General features: G+C 35.2%; 1 protein-coding gene across 3 annotated transcripts in view; it reads right to left on the bottom strand.

Annotated features, from left to right (window-relative positions):
* Positions 1-20,899, bottom strand: part of SYT1 (synaptotagmin 1) — a 359,307-nt gene that overhangs the window by 277,288 nt on the left and 61,120 nt on the right. For 2 of the 3 annotated variants that reach the window (XM_032184865.1, XM_032184872.1), the window contains exon 2: positions 917-1,031. The exons of the other annotated variant lie outside the window; for it this stretch is intronic. The gene's annotated coding sequence lies outside the window, so the exon portion shown is untranslated. The remainder of the gene's footprint in view (positions 1-916; positions 1,032-20,899) is intronic. 3 annotated transcript variants of the gene reach the window in all.

The raw sequence follows: 20,899 nt of genomic DNA, 5'->3' as shown, positions 1-20,899 counted from the left end.
GTGTGTGTATATAATATATATATATATATATATACACACACACACACACTCTAATGTAATAGATATGATAATGGTAATAAATATGATAAATAATATGGTAATGATAATATATATACATTAGTATATATATACATTAGTATATATATCACTATAAATAGATATATATCACTATATATAGATATATACACTAATGTATATGTACATTAGTGTATATATATACATGTATATATATTTCTGGACATTATTGCTCTTTTTTATTACAGTTACTATTATTACAATTTCACTGTCCTGTCTACATCACTGATACAGGAGCTTATGTAATGACTTGGACTACAACAGCTATGTGACTACTAGTGGAGATTGAGTTGTACAAACATTAACTCAGATGGAACTCATTAGCTAAATATGCACAGCTGAAACATCCACAACCTGAAAGACCACAGTAATGTCTATACAGCTCCTGTTGCTTAAGAAATTCACATGTGAAAATACAAGAATGCACACTAATGAATGGATAAATCAAAGACAAACCTTACTCAGAAATTATCTATATACTGGTGCACAATGGCAGATGTCACAGCATATTTTTTTACGATGTAAGGCTGCTCAAGATCATCTATGGATAATGAACCATGACAGCTTGGGATTTGATAAAATGCAAGTTGATGGTGAGAACAGACAAAAAATAGAAGTGCTATATGAACAGTCAACAAATGCATATAGACTGTCTTTCATGGCAATTTCAAATATCATGTATTTCTGCAGAACTACACATTCATTGATCTAATAGACTTTACATCTGAAAAAGCCATTACTTAAAATCGTTTACTACCTCCATTTTATTTCTAGGAAAGTGCCATGCCTTAAAGCATTTAAGCAGGTACAGAAGGTAAAAGAATCCGTTTGTTGAAAATACCTTATATCATTGGCGTCAACACGGTTTTCTTTTCACAGGAAAATCTTGAATGAAGGCTCTATCAGTCAGTTTCTAATTTCTTCACAGCTCAGAAAAAATCCCTTCTATTTTCTCCCTTTAAGAGAAAGACATTCCATGTAAACACTTGCCTGTACCTCTGCAGCTGTATTTTCCATCTTTGCTTACAAACAACTGCTGCTTAAAAAGTCTTTTAATTATACTTGGTTTTAATTATACTTGGTTTCTTCAATGCCTTTCAGCTGCTGATTGTCAGAAGTTGATTACCATGAGAGTTAACCAGATTGTTAAGATACACAGGAAAAAAAGAAAAAAAAGACATACATGTTTCCTTCATTGGGCTCACGTGGTCTGTTTTCTTAGTGTGCTACAATATTATAGATATGTATCTTTAGTTTTAATCAGTGAGACAAGTACAGTCAATTGTACTGACCCACAAGGTTCCTTAAGTTAGCATTCTCAGTGAACTCATTTGATACTAAAGAGACCTGGATTTGTACTTCTATATTTTTTCCTTCTATACACAATTCAAAACAGTTTGCATTAAAGGGCAAAAGTGACAGAAGAAAATTCAGTCTTTAGACTCAAATAATTTTGTAGAACAATTCAGCTTATGCCCCCGTATTATTTTTCTTCTATAGAGTCTCTGGTTAAGGTTAATTAAGAGAATTCACCTAGCTTTTTCCCCACAGCTCTGTCTACACGCTCCAGTGAAGTCTGAATGCTTACTGTACTGGAAGTTGTTTGAACAAGACTGTTAGAGATCTTTAAGATTTTTGTAAATCAAATCCCCTATACACATGCAAAGGATAGGAGAAAAGCTGTATCAACATATTTATCCTACAGATGGAAGCTGAGGTACACAAAATTAACCAATATGCTGAATGTCAGACAAGGAATCTAGCTTAAGGAATCTTTTCAGCCATAAATGTCTTGAATCCTTGATCAATAACTTCATCATACACCATATAAGCTGTTCTCAGGGCCCATCTCATACATGTATTGCTGTTGATTATTTTCCTTACTGTGAAATACAATCATTATTTCATTTTGGAGGTCTTGGCAGTAGTTAAGACAGTAAGAATACTTAGAAATAAAGATACTTTATTGCACATTGCAATTTTTATTGCATATTGCAATATTTGCACATTGCAGTTTTTATTGTACATTGCAATTTCTATTGCAAATGCTTAATTGCATAATTCAAAAGTTCATTGAAAGTATTTTGAATAGTTTTGAAACTTATTTTTCATGACTGATGTACTAAGACATCAATATTATTAACCACAAGAGTAAAAACAATGGAAATTTCTATAAATGTATAATTACCCTTCTATTACTTTTAGAGAGTAAAGCCTATACTCTCTAAACAAGAATTTACACCACCACGCAATGTGTCTTTTCCATCAGAAATTAAAGGAAAAAAAAAAAGGTGATATCCTCCAAATGACTCCAAGATCTATGGCTTTAAGGAAATAAATATCAGGGAAAGGTGGTTAAAAAATGTTCCAGCTCTCAGAGTCGACAATTATTTTGTACCTTGTGGCTGTCTGGATAGAATATACTTATTTATCAAAACAACAAAGTAAAATTAAACTCATCAGATGCAAACCACAACATTAATAAAAGAACACTATTGCAATGTCATGCACTCAAAGTTTAATTCAGCCTCTTTCTGAGGCTTTTATGACAATCTCTGAGTACCATATTTTGGGACAGATCTATGCTTACTCAGCACCTATGTTGCTTGATTAAGGAATTTAAAGGGTCCCCCCATTCTGCTCCATGAGTGCTCTACAATTTGTATATTAGTAGATTCTTAAGATAAAATCGATTTTCATTGTGAATTTTTTAGAAGATAAAAAAAATCCACTCTTTTTTACATCTAATAATGGATCCTTTTTTGTTTGTTTGTTTGTTTTTCTCATTTTATTTCTTGAGCAAATTCAGCATATACTGCATGTTGCTATATACTGGAGCACAGCTCTCAGTGTAGTCTCTTTTGCTGCCTTCCTGGATCATTTCTCACCCAGTCCCAGCTCTCTCCAGCTACGATTACTGGCTGTTGCTAATGGAAGTATGTTGGCAGCTCTTAGCTTGCTGTCCGGGTATTCAATTCCTTATTAAAAATGTTTTCTCTAGAGATCCCTGCCAATTCTCTTTTTGCCTTGTTAATCCCAGTTTCCTACTCCATGCCCAATTTTTATGTTTCTTCCCATTCTCCAGGTTGACAAATCATCAGTAGTCTAGGGCTTTTGCCCCTTAAGCCTTGGCCACCCCCCCTCGCAGCCCAGCGCTGACAGTTTTTGTCCATTACTGTTACTCTTACTGTGGTCCCGTCTGGGTCCATGGAGGTACATGTAAGCCCAGCTCCTACTGTGGGGGCTGGCTCCTTCCCATTGCACAGAGGAGTTACCAAAAGCCATCGCAGGTTTATCAGCGCCATTAGTCTTGCAATGCGAGAATGCTCAGTCACTCTGGCGATGCTGCGTATTTATCAGATGCTGAGAGAAGCTTGAGCACACCCAATAGTGACTGCTCCTGGAGGTTTTGCATCTTCAGCATTAACGGATCTCTCTTGCCTCTGTGAATCCCAAACCTTTTTAAGGGCTTTTAATTTTGCTAATTCTAGGTGTTCATGGGGATGGCCACAGCCACATACTCTTCAAAACTGGCAACCTTGCTATGAGGCAGCAATACTAACCCCACCTAAAAGGAAACTTTTAAACATGACAGTTTTGTGTAGAGATCTTAATTGTGTTAAAAAATCCTAGTGAGAAGTAAATATTTCTAGGGAGACAGCAGTTAGCCTCTGGGAGTCAGAGAAAGATGGATAACTTAATCAATAAAGTAAGTTTTAGTATGTTAATAGAGGTAACAGTGAAACGTGATCCATGTTTCAACAAGAATTTTCAGGTTTTCTTAGAGGTTTAAAACTTCTTTTTACAAGTCCCTTGGGTAGCAGAATGAACCTCTCTCACTTATTGGATGAACAGTGCATAATACTTTGTGTAATGAAATTAAGCAGCCTGAAATACATGTGAACATGACTAATGAGACAAAATGCAGCAGGAAAACCAAGCAGATGGCTTGAGCATTCTGGAACAGAGTAGTTAGGAGAGATCTGATTTTTTTTTTTTTTTTTCAGGATATATACAGAAACACAAACATAATCTTTGCATTCCTGTATAATATTGCATCTGTCAGCATTTTGATAGTCTATGTATCAAAAATGAAAGCTTGCCAGAATACTAATATCACTGCAGAAAACCTTTATGCGTCTTCCACAGCGATGCCAAACGCAAACAAAATGAAGGGAAAAAAAAGTTTCCTTTTGTATTTTATATCTTGCTTTTTTAAAGGTATGAGAAGATACCTAAGTTAGTAATGTATTTTAAATGAACAAGTCTTCCAGTCTTTCTTCACCAAAAGTCTGGTTCTCAGAGACCTCCTCAGTAGTAAGAACATTTGGGAAAAAAAAAAAAAGAAAAAAGTGCCGATATCAAAAGATTGTGGGAAAAGGGTTTTTGTAACAAGAAAAGTCAATCACTAACTTATGAAGGATGCTATCAGAAACACAGGAGAATGAAGATAAAATTAGTTTGCTCTCTTTCCTTTCTGAGAAAAATGAAACAAAACAAAGAAACAACCTACACCAAAAAACAACAACAAAATAAACACAGAAAAGATTAACTGTTCATTTCTACAATTTGAGTTAAAATGAGGGTCACCAGGTAGCTTCTCCTCAAGAGGTACTCATTGGCTGAAGGGTATAATTCTGCTCTGCATGCAACCCATAATGGCACTGGCTGTTTACATCTGCAAATTTCTGAAAGTGCCAGCAGCTATGTTATAAATAACAAGCTGATTCGGAAAGTGAAAGTGTCTGTTTGAGCAATTTTGCAATGTCTTCTTTCTGCCTTCTCAATATAATGCTTTCCGATGTTTGTTTTTTGACAGCTCAGATTTTTTTTTTTTTCACTAGAAAATTTTATTTAATGCTTTAGGAAAAAAAAAAAAAAAAGACACTACCTGTGATCAGCAATATAAAGGCATCTTGTCAACAAAGTAATTTTAACCAATGGTCAGAAGAACACAATTTATTTTATCTGCACCTGTTGGTAAGTATAATAGTCTGTTCCACTGTTGGTGATATTAGTACAGCTGTAGCCCACCTATCACATCTTTTGACTATTACATACTCCTATTAGCTGGTGCTTGAAGTGCAATTTAGTGGTGTAGAATATTTTTATTACCAACACAAATGGCAGTGGTCTAAGATTGACATTCTTTAATTCCTTCAGTTAATTTTTAAAATATATCTCTGCACTGTTTGCACCAGTTTCCCTTTTTTAAAGTTCATAAGTTTTATAATTGTTGAAAGATACTGAACAATTTCATGGTGTATCACTATTCAGCAAAAAAAAAAATAAAAAAAAATTAGTTCTGGAAGATAGTAATGATCTTCTTTATTATTTTTCCATTACTTCTGACTGCATTACTATCTCCTGTACTAAAACAAGCAAACAAACAAACACACATTTCTTTCAGTCTGAAGCATGTTAAAGTTATCTCTTCTCTGCAACAAGCACAGGAGTATCTAAAAACCTGGCCTCTGTAGCCAGTAGTCTTACAATCTGCCTTGACCTAAATTCTTCAGTTGACATATGTAGAGATTTAGATGATATCTTTATTCTACCCTAACTAATTCTTAATTACACTGCAGCACAATATTTAAGCTTCAACTCAAGAAATGTTATGAAGTATTCATTACATGATAAATGACCTTCAATGAGAACTACAACACACATATATCATTCCAGCCCGTATTACTGGTATCAGGTCCCCTCTGACCTTGCATTATAAACCTTGGCCACTGTTCAAACTATCAGCAAAATCCAGCTTATGTCACCTTCCCTGCAGCTTTCAAACATAACTTGCGTTAAACATGAGTTAAACCTATCTCAGTGTCAATAAAAATGTGGGGTTTATGATCTCAGTACCTGGTATTTATGATCAAATGCAGTCTGCAGAAGCATTTCCACCAATTGTGTATGGAATATTGTACAATGTCAATACAGATCCAATAGAATTTTGTGAGTTAAAGTAACAAGTGATAATTTCTACCTTGCTACTGCTGTAAAAATGATATTCCTCTACTGTAGAAATGTTTTTAAATAAATTCAACTGTAAAGCTGTTTTTGTGATGCTCTGCAATAATTTGTACCAAAACAGAGTGCTCAAACTGTACTTTTATACCATTTTAGAGTTCAGTATAATGTTTTATATACAGAAAAACTAGCAACCATAAAGGAAGCTGGTAGGAGCAAAGTTCAAAACAAACAAAAGAAGGTGGTTCTTTGTTCAATGGTGGCAGGTCTACGAAACTCTCAGAAACATACTAGTGATGCAAGAAATTTAAAAATTTCAAGGTGAAACTGAATGATCACTAAGAAGAGCAATTCACTGATATTTAGACAAACTGCACCAGAAATCCCTTGAGCTGAAAGCAATCAGAGGCTGGGAGAATTTTCAAGAAACGTGTAATATTTTCTTGTCCTCTTCCTCTTTTCTAAGGAAATCTATGGCTTGTTGGAGACAGGATGCTGCACTCTATGGCAAGGGCTACAAGAATCCCTGGTCTGAACTGATGAGACCATTCTTCCATTCTAACAAAGATTCTCTGAATTTGCCCTATATTTTTGCCTAAGCAAGGGCAAGGAAACAGATGACATCACATTCAAGGAATTAGGCAAAACCACTGTATGATGCATCATAGTCATCCTTAGTATTGCATGTAAGTTCATTTCTACTGAACAAAATTGTATGTCTTAAACTTGGTACGTTCATGATAATCATTCCTTTAGCAGTAGTACAACTGTACCTAGAGTGCAAGTTCTTTGTCAGCTAGAAAAAATCATAATTCAAAAAGCCCATATGAAGGTTTTACTATATCACAAGTGGCATGTTATCTGGACATTCCAAACAATTAGTCTGTAAATACCTTGGGATTAAAATCTGCAAGAAGATTTTACATCCTAACATAGCATATGCTCTTATGAGGCAGACAGGTGTAATTACAGAATCCATCTCACCTGGAAAAGCAAGTGCACTGCATGAAGTGACTGCAGTACAGAGTCATGTGTACACAAAGACTTGTTACCATCTGATTTGGTAGCTGCAAAGGAGACAAATTTGTTCTCTGCTTTGTTATAGCTATCCATACTGCAGCATATAGTTACATATACATAAAAACCTGACCTCAGAGATACATGGCCAACAACTTTGAGTCGTCACCCTTCAAGAAAATGTGCCCATCCACAAATGACACAATTCAAGCTCATATGTGTTTTCTAGTCTCTCTGGTCTCAGATGGAAATTTCTGACTTTCCTTTTGGGGATATTTTCACCAAGAGAATTTGATCTTAAATTCTTGTATATCTGTTAAAGTTATACACATTTAAGGAAGGAAATTTTGGTCCCTTTCTACTTCTTTATCAAAAGCAGTAAGCAATAAATATATGCAAAAACCTTTTTAGTATGCACTGACAAAAGTAAGAGTCTTGATCTTGTTATTTAACTGAGAAGAGTCAGAAAATATTATAAATATGGCCCTATCTTATTGGACTGTGTGAAAAATTCTATATAATTATTACCCACTTCACTTATGTAAAGAGTTTATTCAATAATATTCTTTCACTTATCTGAGATGTAGTTAAAGGAACCATGAACTTTTCTACTATAGCCAAAACAGACTGTTTCAGACATCTTGTTCTGATATCCTATATACTTTTTTTTTTTTTCCTCCACAGGAATGCTGAAAGATACAATAAAAAGTATGAATCAATAGTTCACTACAGACTGAACACATCAATTTTATATGATTTCCTTATATTGTGCCAAGTCCTATCCTGAAACTTTCATTCTGACCTCTCTTACCAACCTAATTCCATACAGATCAACTCATTTAGTTGCTACTAAGGAACAATTTCAAGCTTAAACTATGAGTGTGACCTTCAATTTATGAAAGACATCAAACACAAGATCAATCTGATGGTATAGACCTCACTGTAGATAGAAACTAAACTTTTTCTTTTCATGCTGTAAGTGAAAACAACCCAAACAGGTAGAACTAACAAACTGCCAAAGAAAGGGTAAGTTTTTGACATTCTGTCTTCCATATCTGTGCATGTGCTGAACTGGCAATTATTAAAGTCAACTGATGTGACCAGCTGACAAATTATATCAAATTAAGAGTTTAATGTTCTTTGCCGACATCCAGCTGATATGCAGTGTTCCATGCTGAACCCATAAAATTTTGCATGTCCTTTTTCAGATGTCAAAACCATCTCCACAGAGCTTTGGCAACAGGAGTTTACAGTTTACCAAGATCATCTACGTTATTTCAGGTTGTATACTCTTCAAAACAAAAGTTTATTATCCAATTAGATTGGAAATTATCTTTTTTCCCTACAAACCATTTTCATGAGTTGATTTGCCATTCCTCTCACACACACAAAGAAAAAAAAACCAAACACTTGCAAACTGTTGTTTCCTAACTGCATCATTTAAAGGGAAGGTTGCTATTTCCTCTGGCAAAGACTTATGAACAGAAAATATGCTGTAGCCATGAAACCATAAAAAATATACAATCAAATTACAAATCTCAAAAGGCATGAACTTATCACGTGCATCCAGGCAGAGCTCTCTCACAGCTAGGGATCAGATAAAGATTTTAATTAGCTCCCTTGAAAATTGCTGTTCACATTTAGAATGAACAAAAATTTCATCATCACTTCTTTTTCATCCACTACCCAGGAAGGTTCATTGTCAGAAAATACACTAAAACTCTACAATCAAGTGATGAGATAGGTGCACACATAAAGCAGTCAATTATGGTAAGTTTCAACAAAAAGCTGTGTGGAGTGGGAGTGCTAGGGAAGTGCTAGTGGAAGTCCTATGAGGAGAGGCTGAGAGAGCTGAGACTGTTCTGCCAGCCCTCCAAAGAGGAGGCTCAAGGGGGACCTTGTTGATGTACACAAACACCTGAAGGGAAGGTGCAGGGAGGTTGGTGCCAGGCTCATTTCAGTGGTGCCCAGTGGCAGGATAAGAGGCTATGGGCACAAACTGAAACACAGGAGGTTCCTCCTGAATATCAGGAAGCTCTTCTTTACTGTGCAGGTGATCAGTCACTGCACTGGCATAGGCTGCCCAGACAGGTTGTGGAGTCTCCCTCCTTGGAGACCTTCAAAACCTGCCTGGACATGGTCCTGGACAACCTGCCCAGGGATCCAGATGGGATCTGACTGCAAACACCCATCTCTCACTACTTTCTTTCTCTCATCATTTCCACCCTGGTTTCCAGGCACACTGATGATCAGGCAGGCAGGATCCCAGAAAGTGCTTGCCATGCAGTCTAGATGTAGCTATCAAGGTCACAGTCCTCAAACCAGATGGCACCTCTGCTGCCATCAGTCTCATTTCTGACTCCTTGACATGCCACTCTCCAAATGCCAATACAACAAGAAAAAATAGTTAACTCTCTCAGCTCCAGGTTTATGTTAGAAACACTGTAAACACCTCATATCTGCAGCTGTATCACCTCCCTTCTCTCTCCCCAGCTTTTTTTTTTTTTCTTTTTTTTTCTTTTCTGCTTCATCCAACTGCATCCTCTTATTTTGAAGCCTGCCAAAACTTGCCCAGTTCTTGATCACAGAATCATAGAATGGCTTGGGTTGGAAGGGACCTTAAAAATCATCTAACTCCAAGCCCCCTGCCATAGGCAGGGATTATCTCATTATCTGTGTATTTAACTTATGTAGGCTCCTTTCTACTCTACACATTTCTTCAATTTCTCTAAAATCTCCAGCTAGACCCCAGCCCATTAAGGAACTGTTCTGTTATATCCTCTGTTGGTGCTTCCAAGCAATTACATGTTTGAAAGGGAGTTGTGCAGATAAGAGATGAATAGTAGCCCTCATTGATATAAACACAACTTCTCAAGGTTGTCATTACACATGTATAAAAGAAGTAGAAAGATGATAAAATAAATAAATCTGATTTTCATACCACTTCAAAGGTTAGTTCAGGGATATTGTAACATAGTCAAAATATTACTGGAGGCAAAAATTAATTTCCAGTATAAATATTATATTGCATTGCATTCAGGGAAACAGAAGGTTGACTCTACACTGTTGTCCATCTATACTGAACTGAAACAAATTGGAGAAATAATTCACAATACAATAGCATTCTCAGCAGTTGCACATGCTGTCCAGGCTATTTAAATATTCTATAATTAATGGCTCAGAAAGGCACAACTGACAGTGTACGAAGACTGGATGATGAATCATCAGGTAGTTTAAGTAAAATTTTGTTTCATTAACTGTTTTGTGTTTAAACCACCTGCACTGTATTGTCTTATGTACCAAGACAGATCAAATTGCTCTCAGTCTTTTGCTAAAAAATAGACAAGCTTACAAATGATAAGTTTTATTGTATTACGAGATTGATGCCAAACTGAAGAGCTGTGCATTGTGAGATTCCAATTATCTATTTTTTTTGGCCAAGGATTTAATATCAGCCATTGTTAAAGATGAAACTAAGCCAGATTTATCAAACCTCTAATAGCTTTGTGTCATATGGAAGTAATTTTCCTTTTTGTCTCCCCATCTTCAAAATACATTTATTAGTCCTCTTGAAATGTAATTTTTCAGTTGAGGTTTTTTCTTTGGTCAGCTGGCAACCAAACAGATTACAGCTAGAATATCTTCAGACTGAGGAATAAATGAACACAAACCATTGATTTCAGACAAATCAGACCTGACTTCCACCACTGTAAATACTGTCGGTGCATGCAGTCCTTTGTTTGGACAAAGGACTGAAATATTTAGATGCCTGAAGATTCACATAAACACCTATTGGAGTTTACTGAAGTGTCTAAATGAGTGAGTGCCTTTTTTGCCATGAACTTCATGGAAATTAGAAAACCTACTATGCATTTCCCTTCAGATTTGCTCCCCTCCAAATATTTCTTACCACTATCCTTAATAATGTTAATCAGAGATCTCTTTTCCCAAAGGGTGACTGTCAAGATGTAACATTCATAGTGATATAGCAAACCTTAAAACCAGGGTATGAGAAATCTAGTAGTTCAAACTTTCAGCAAAAACATCTTAGGCTACAGAATTGGCTCAATTTCCAGGTTCTGTGACTGCAAGATTATTGCTTCTGGTATATGAGCTTTAGCTCTATCTGCATGAAATATTATTATGCAATGTTTACGATATACTAAGTTTTTTCCTCATTGTCACATGATTTCACTTTCTGGGTCACCCTTAGTTAAGAATTGCAATTAAATCATAAGGAAGTTTTTTGTTGTTGTTGTTGGTTTTTTTTTTTTTTTTTTTGTAGTCACGGGTCTGTAGATTTATGTCATTCATTGCTGACAAAAAATGATGCTAGTAAGCCTGCTAACCACCTGGTCTTACACATTCCTTTATGGAATTAAGGAACTAAATTAATTATTTCTTTAACCATTCCTCTAATTGCTGGTGGGTTGATTTTGGGGATAAGGTGGAGTGAAAAAAGGGAATTTGTTACTTCATCTTATGTGGTTTTATGGGATCCCAGCTTCTACTCTCTCACATTTTCCCCAGAAAATTAAAACTCATTCCTTTTCAAGCTGAATCCAGAGGTTCAATAAACACTGGAGTTTCAGTGGGAACTGTGCAAATATGCAGATGAAAGAAAAACATTATAGCAATAAAACAAAGAGTTTAAACATGCTAATAACATGTCAGTACGTAGTACCTGGTTACTTTCAGAAATTCCCATATATGAGTATAACTCCTATTTGTATCAGAAAATCTACTAGAATTCCTATCAAGCAGAGCCAATTCAGTAAGAAGGCTATACATTACTACCCGAATGATGGTGTAAAGACACAACATAAAGGACAGCTGGAAAAAGCCTAGAAAAAAGATTGGATATTATACCTAGAAAGGAAGCAAAACATGAGTCCTTTAATAAACATACCCAGATTTTTCTTAATTAACGCCTCAGAATGGTATTTCAAGAAATAACATTTATGGGTAGATTATGATTTGGAATTTGGAAGATTAGCAAAAAAATAAAAGTATTTCAGTTTTTCTTGTATGTATTTAGTGGTTTTGGCATTATTTCTGTTATACACTATAAGAACACTCAGAACTATATTCAGTTCAAATGACACATCCAAACAACTTACCTCTGAGTCTATTTTAAGACATCCATTCTAGCATATCAAATGGGAAGAGCCTAGAACAAAGATATGCAAGGCCAAGTTCTGCTACTATTTCAGGTTTTCTCTTGTGGAGAATTTAGATGTCAGTTATGAGCATCTTATAAATGATTTATGTTTTCCACAATCACTATTGATTAATTACGACCTACATTAACAATCAAACAGAACCTTAGCATTATGACCCTTTAAGACTGTACACAGTCATTTCAGGTGAATTACTGGTATGATCCCACAGAATGCCAGTAAATAAAGAGAGAATCTCAACACAATAACTATTGAGAAAGCATAAAAACAAACAAACAAAAAAGCCTAGCAATGAGTCACAAAGTCATGTTTGTGTAGATATTATTTTTAAGTGTATCACTTTGAAAATATTGATCCCTTCTGTTAATGGCTATTCTAGTATATGCCATTCAGCTCATGAAAGTAAAGATCACTTAAGATCCACCTGCTGTCCTGGATATACTTATATCCACAATGATCTCTACATCAGTCTATGCATTCTTTGAAACACATATACAGAATGATACTAACATTATGAGAATTTAACATCCCAGGGTAGGATCTTCCACCATCCTTTAAGTGAAAGAGTACATGGATATACAATGAGAAATACCGGAAAAGAGGGCATTATGCTGCCACAAAAGCATTTTGCAGCATGCAATACAGTAAGCTTCTATAAAGTAGAGCTGCGACTGAAACTAAAGTAAGCTTTCGTCCCACTAACAAACTGCTGGAGATAATTAAAAATGACTTGATTATTTCTGCAAAAATAGCTGTTAACTTAAAAGGTGAAAAATATAGGTGTGTGGGAAAAAAAAAAAAAAAAAGAACAAAATGACCATGTAAGAAAAATCAATTAACATTTTAGTTGCAAGTAGGAAAACTGAATGCCAACCTGTGTTTTCTTTCAATGAAAGAATGTAATAAAACAAGCTACTGCAATTGTTTATTACCAACAGATTTTGCCATTAATGCTATTTATGTTTGCTTCCAAATACATTGCTAACGTTGTGCAAAAAGAATTTATTTCATTAGATCCTGTTTCTTTACAACTATACTCAACATTACTCATTAAACTGATGCGCCATTAAGATAAGGGTATTTTTAACCTAGTCCTTTATTATCTATATAATTCCTTAGGACTGATTTAATGACTGATGCAGCTGAAAATCTACCCAGCTGAGCATCTTCATCCCTTTCATCTAAATCTAGTATCTCCAATGATTAATGAGAGAGTAGATTTGTGTAAGAGTCCCATATAGGCCCATATAAGTATAAGCCTTCCTATTAACACAAAAGGGTTTATCACCTGTTATTATCATTCCTTTGTGAACTTAGATATTTTGCAAAGATTCTTCCCCCAAAAAATCTTAAATAACCTTTATAAGGATTCTTTAAATACCAAAAATCAGGAGAGTAACAAATCACTCCTACTGAGAATACAGCCTACTAATAAAAATGGTATTAAAAGCTCACTAATAAAAGAGGCTGTGACACCATATTTGAAAGTGATCTAAGACTTCATTAGATATTTTTTGCTCCAAACAAAATTTTGAGTAAGTAACAGATGCTGCTAAAACTAAAATTTACGAGGAGTAGACCCACATTTTCTGAATCTTTCCAATGACGCAGAGGCCAAATGTTAGAAAGCAAAGCAGTGCTGACTCTAATTTTAGAGCCTCAAACCACAGTGCCAATGAGTATAGTACTTGTTAAAGCAGTCAGTAGTACTGCTAATCTGGCTAAACCCTATTAGGTACAAAGGCTACAGAAATGAACTGTTTAACTCAGGCTATGATCAAAACTTTTTCAAACTATGATCAAAACTATGATCAAAAAAGTTATGCATTCTTTAAGATAAGCTTTCCAGGACTTTTACTTTCTTCAGCTGTTATATCCAGCTACTGTCTTGTCTTAAACTGGACTTCTATGTCAGTGTTGTCTTGTCATTACATACAGTTAACACCTCACATGATGGATCTACATTTCCTGACTAGGTATTAGAGCAGTCCCATAGTCATGAAGTTCAAAGGGAGCTTCCCTGGGCACTCCAACAAGCACAGGAGTATTTTTCTGTTTTGAAGTTTTTATTCATTTATTTCTCAAAATACAAGATGCTTGGCACTATTTCTAAGATTATACTCTTAGTTTCTTTAAAATATACCAAATTACTTTCTATCCCTCAGTAAGACGGAAATGCCTCACCTGGGTAATGGCCTAGTAGCAATATGCCCATCATGACTCCTTCCCTTTTGCTTGAAGGAAGGAGCCAGTACTACAAAGTAGTTAAGGCACACTGCAGAATTTTGGACTACATGCAGTTCTGAGCAAGTTAAAGACTGTTCTAAGCTACACCAGAAAAGCCACTGTACCTTTCTGAAAGTTTGGCCATCTCTGTTCTAAAACATACACCCACATCCTTCCCTCTCACTGTAGATGTTATTCAACAGAACTTAGACAAATGCATGCACACACACACAACAAACTCATGTGCACAAACCCACAGCAACCCAAGCGTCCCATGATATCTTCATGATCCCTTTCTTGGCCATGCAGATGTAATTAATCTATGTTACTACCCAGGGGTAGATATATTATTATTGGTATCATCAATACCGTTATTTTAAGCATCTGGTTGCAAACAAATCAAGACAATGCTGTTTTACATATAAGCAAAAAAACTTAGAAGTCATCCATATCTCAAAAACAAACTAAAACAAAGAAAAAAAAAAAAAGGAAAAGAAATAGAAAAGGAAACCTCAAAAGAAACCCTGCAATCTCTTGAGATACATACTTCTGGGCTTTGCTCAGTATTCCTAAATTAATATACTGAAGAGTTCTAACACTGTATGTCTATTATCCATTATCATCATTATGTCTAGCATCCATTATCAAAATCCATGTAAAAGCAGTAGGAATTTTTCTTAGTACTGAATTCTTTCAGCAATTAAACTTATTTATTTATTTATTTATTTATTTATTAACAACAAAGTGAATTACATTAGTGACCCAGCATTTGGCAAGTAATGCAACACATTGTGGAGTACCTGAATTATTCATAAGCTTGAAAAATACTATACTCCTTCCAAAAGGCAAAAAATAACCCCACTAATAATCATATCATACAGGCAAAGGAGGTTATGAAAGTTAGCAGAAGTTTCCCTAATGTTTTGGTGGGTAAACAAACAAAGCAACTAAATGCAAATAAAGCTTTGACCTCTCACTCTTTTTTTTTTCCTTTTAACCTTTTTCACTTAACTCAAATATGGCTAGAATCATAGGGCTAGAATCATACATTGCCACTTTTTCCTCTCAGCTGAACAAATTATTACAATGTTATTAGTACATTGTCTTAATAGTCTTCTATTAGTCTTGTATTATGGTGTATCACTGAACCTATGGCTGTCTCCAGTGTGCATATAACTTTCTCCTTCAGGCTCAAAATCTTTTTCCTCTTATTTTTTTTCACCTTGCCTTCTCACATTCTTTTAAGTGGGAAATATCATTCATCAATCTTCTCATAGCAGACATCTTGTTCCTACCCCAATGAAATACCTAAAACACATGATCTGTCTAGCTCTCACTTCTTTACTGTCTATACCTACCTGGCAATAGCTTTGCTCATCACTTTTTCTTCTTTTTCTCTCTTCTCTTACAGTACCTGTGCTGAACTCAAAAATTGTGATTCTGGAGTGCTTCAGTTCATCCTTATTGATTTCATGCATTCAACTTTTCTTTGGGGAACATTCTCCCAACTACAATTTGACTGGCATTTTCTATTTCCTCCTTTCAGTCTTCCTTAAACCCATTAAATTTGAGCACTAACTCGACTTACGCAACGAAGTAGAAGCCAATGACTTCTTTTAAGAAATATCATAATATGAAATTGTAAATATATTATTTTATTTTATTTGCATAGGTTATGCTAGATTAAAACTTGAATTAAAAAATCACATTGCTCCTCTGAATATCTGCCTAACCCTATCTGAAATTGTAAGTAAAAAGTTCAAAGTTTTGTGTATGGAAATAAAAGAAAAATCCAGAGGTCTCAAAAATATTTGTTCTTCATATACACACATACGTACATGTATATGCACAAGGTATAACAATAAATACACTAGTCTCGTTCCCATGACGGTTAAAGTAGCTGTTAATAAAAAGATAAAAACTCTGTACTTGAGCAGAAACAAACAGTAAAAGAATTTTCACCTCTAGGAATAAAATACAAACACGAAAAATGAGAAAGGGATCATATACAGTGAGTATGGCACAGAGGTGATAATGCAGCTTGATTATGCTGAAAATACTGAATGAAGGGATGGAGATAAAATGGATAACAGATTAGGTAATCTCAGTTATGTTAATTATACAACTCAGAAGAAAAGCTCAAACAAATCCAGCTGACAGTGACAGTACAGACTCCAGCTCAAATTCTGAAAGAACAAGAACATGACATTTCAGGTAGGAAGATCCCTATCTTGTCCTACATATTAGTAAGTCCTATACATATTAGTCCTATATATATATGTCCTATATATATTAGTAAGTAGAATAACGTAGAGTAGTGAAGTATGAGAAAAGAGCAATGTGAACAACTGATGGCCAATAAGCGTCAAGAATATGTGTGTTTTTAGAGGAAGCTTTCAGAAAACATTTAAAGACAGGCAGGTCAAGGGAGGATTAAAAGGTGAATCATGCTAGATAATTCAGTAGTTTTGTTCAAGGTTCTGTTTGTTGTTGTTTTTTGATTGTTTTGTGTGTGTGTTTTTTTGTTTGTTTTAAGACACTGGGAATGTGAGAGACCTCACATATCTGAAGTTCAGAAAAGCATTTTCACAGAGTACCAACATGGGAAATCATTACTCAATCTAGAGGAAATTAGGAGTAATACCAGGAATATTAGGTCAATAAGAAACTAACTAAAGGAAAAATGGAAGTGATTAGTGTTGAAAAGTTTCAGGCTAGAAGGAAGCTATTAAGAGAGTTTCTCAATGACCAGTCTTGGGAGCAATCTCATTAAATATTTTCATAATGACCTTGGCAAAAGTATCAGTACTATACTGGTGAAATCTTATGATAATTCATTTCTTGGGAAGTAATCAATACTGAGGAGCATTAGGACCTGATGACCTTGAGGACATGAATATTATTAAATGAAATGAAACTGAAAGACACATACAGCACGGCCACCTCCCTAAGGACTAATAGAAACATTTATTCTAAAAGCCAGAAGCTCATCAGTCGCAAACAACTGTGGTAGAAAAGGATCAATCCTAGGATTTAAGTATGAGTTGTTATTGTTATATGGACAATGCAATCCTAAACTGTATCAGACAAGATTTTTTTCTGGAGTGAAGGTAATACTGATGCTATTGTACAAGATCTGGGGGAAATCTAATCACTGATGTCTCTAATATGCCACAGAATCCTGCTCACTCATGTTAAAGAATGATAAGCTTAAACTGGAAGAGGTGCAGAAAAGAGCTGCCAACATGATCAGAGAAATGGAAAATATATCTGACAAAAAGAGACTAAAAGTGCTTAAGCATATCTGGTATAGTGAAGTGGAAAGTATGATAAAATATGCCAGGGAACTGAACAGTGATGGAGAAAAATAATTATTCAGTCTAGGGGCCACAGCTGGCCCGAGAAAGAATGAATATAAGATCTCTATGAATAAAGTTAGGATGTAAATTAAAAAATAAAATAGTCTAAACATTAGAACAATGAGAATCTGGAACAGCCTTGGTATAAAAGAAATGGATGCAGCTCCTATCCTCTCCTCAGACTAACAACTAGGTGCATGGTGCTTTGGAAGCTCATAACATAGACCAATAGAAACAGTTACTTGAAACAGTAAGGAGATGTAGCTGGTAATCCTAACAATCTTACATTTCCAAAATTCCTTGAACAGTAACCAGGATTTTTCATAAGTACTGATACCTTTTTACAGGATCGCGAACTGTTAGGTGACATTTTCATATACTTAAGTATCAACTCTGACTTAAATACAGCAAAATACCTAGGAAAGATCGCATACGGTACCAGCCATGAAAAATCCAATTTCTCATCTCTCAAATCTACAACTCACCCTCTTCTCAATACATATATATATTCCTGCTTGTTTAAATACATGCAGGCATGGCACTTTTCTTTGTTTGTTTGTTTTATATAACTTCAGATATAGTATTAAAGATGCATTTACTTGATGCAAATCAAATGACTATAGAAAAAGGAGCTTTCATGACACCACTGTGTACCTGTACTGCTCTTCCACTAACAGCCACTTTCCAGAACAGGCTCACACATGCAATTTATTCCTAAGGAGGTAAGAACTGACAAAAGTCAAGTATTTATTTTTTGTAAAGAAATAGTCTAATCTAACTAGATACATGAATTTAGACAGTTCAATTACCATAGACCCTTGTGAAGGGATATTTAAAGAGCAGTAACCTTTTCATTTGTCTAAAAGGAAATGACTGAGGATCAAGGAGAGGGGTGCGGTGAAAGAGGAATGTGTCAGTGAGATGCTGGCAGTGCTTTCTTTTATGATAAGGTCAAGACTCTTTACTGGGCCAAATGAAGAGCCAAGGAAAGCCATCACAGGAGATGCCTTAGTACTTAGTAATACAGCTGTTGACTGAACAGCATCTCAGCTAATCATCCTCTACCCAGAATGTGGGCCATTACAGAAAAGGACACTTTTCCATACTCTATGTTTTGCATTGCCATATTGTTGAAGTGTTTACCAGAATATGTTGCTCAGATCTTCAGAAGCCTGATTGAAAGGGAGTTAAACTGCTTCATACTATCATTAGGCATTATTCTTTTAAGTCATCTGTGCACTTCCCAGCACGAACACATGCCTTAGATTTAATTGCCTATTGCAATGATTATTGATAATGTATTTAAACTTATTTTAAATACATGCATAAGAAACCACCTACACAGATAGATGGTGAGAAAATACACCATTAGTAAGTGATATTTAGAGCTTGTTTCTGCACTCATATAACATGAGGAAAGGCAACATTCACAGCAACATAAGAGAACACCTATTTTCTACATAAACAGGAAAGGAAAAATAAACAACTATGTACAAATTTCATTCAGGAAACAATTTTCTGGTTGACTATATACAAGTATCTTCTGTGTTCAACACTGCAACGAACAGGTATTCAAACTTGTACTTTCATTGTTATTATGACAGTTATTTTCCAATACTTCCTGACTACAGTGAAGTTACACAGAATTTATATGTGTTATGGGGATAAAAGACTGCAGCTCAATGCCTTCAGTTCAACCTGCTCTGAATAAAAAGTTGTTCATCCTCTTTTATCACCAAACTTGCAAAAAAACATTTGGACTTGGCTTACAGAGGCCTCCTAGAGAGCTTCATGTAGGCCTAGGATGCGTGTGCTGTGCTTAATGAAAGACATTCTGCTCTAGCAGGGTTCAAGGATATCTATTAACAGCTACACTGCAGTCACTGTGCTACTTGTGAAGAGAGAGACATAAAGGTTCCTGTTTACACTCAGTTGGCTTCATTTCTTCCACCCAAGATATGGCTTGCTCTGTGCCCATTGACATAAGTGGTGTCATGGGATGTATTGCTGTGCTTTTGCACTATTTAAGTGGAAAACCTACCATCATTCCCAATTTCTCCCTCTCTTGGGGGGGTACAAACTAGAAAAAATCTGATGAATTATCATTTCTGTGACCTCATTTGAGAGCTGAAAGTACAGATCGTATTTTTAAAACATGGAGCCTTCCAGAATTCACTTTCTGTTTGTTCATTTTTTCAGTATTTGCTCTGAATTCTACCTTCAAGGTAATTCACATCTCACCATCAGCCATCTTGAAAAGCTGGCTTGCTATATATGACTTTGATCCTAGATCCCTAGAAACACAGAATGATTAAAAAAATCACTTTGATAACGGAACCCCAAATTTACATTTAAATGAGATGTTTCTTGAAAAAATAACTATTCCATGTTGCTCTAAAACTATTAAAATGTTCAGTTTTAGAGTTTGCCTTCTTTTATGTAGCTCTTGAGTATTAACTTTGATCAATGCTCAGATGTTCCATTTATTCAAATGTGCCATTTCATCTGCAGGATTTGTACTTGTTTAGCATTGCAGTTTCATCATGATCTCTTAGACAAGCTTGAAAGAAAGGTGTTGGGTTATTATAATCTTAAGTAAAATAAACTCAGTGATTTCCCTAGAAATCCTTAGAGCAGTAGCACTGAGCAAAATTAATGGAGAATTGCATTTACTTTTGTTATCGCTTAAGTGTTTTCTCCTGTTCTCTTTTATTTCTAGCAGTTTCTAATCAGCTAATTGGTTTTGTCATTAGGCTCTGCAATAGCAGTCTACCTAGCAAACTATACAAAGAGAGCAGCTGCTCGCATCATGTTATTGTACATTGCTTCACTTCCTGAACAAGATTTATCTCCCTGGTCCAATCTGTCATATAATTTTTGGGGAAAAATTAAAAATTGCTGGTTTACTAAGAAAAATATGTAGATCATAAAAGTAGAACAATTTCCAGTGAGTGTGGAAACACTGCAAATGTGTTGAGTATTCACATTTTTCCTAGGATGGTGGGAAACTAATTTGTTTTTTTCCTGTGCTGGTTAAATAGATGATGTTGTTATCTCAGGTGACATGTCAGC

Source organism: Aythya fuligula, chromosome 1 (genome assembly GCF_009819795.1).
Source record: "Aythya fuligula isolate bAytFul2 chromosome 1, bAytFul2.pri, whole genome shotgun sequence".
NCBI lineage: Eukaryota > Metazoa > Chordata > Aves > Anseriformes > Anatidae > Aythya > Aythya fuligula.
Note: the sequence above shows the minus strand (reverse complement) of the source record. Positions and strands in the feature narration are given on the sequence as shown.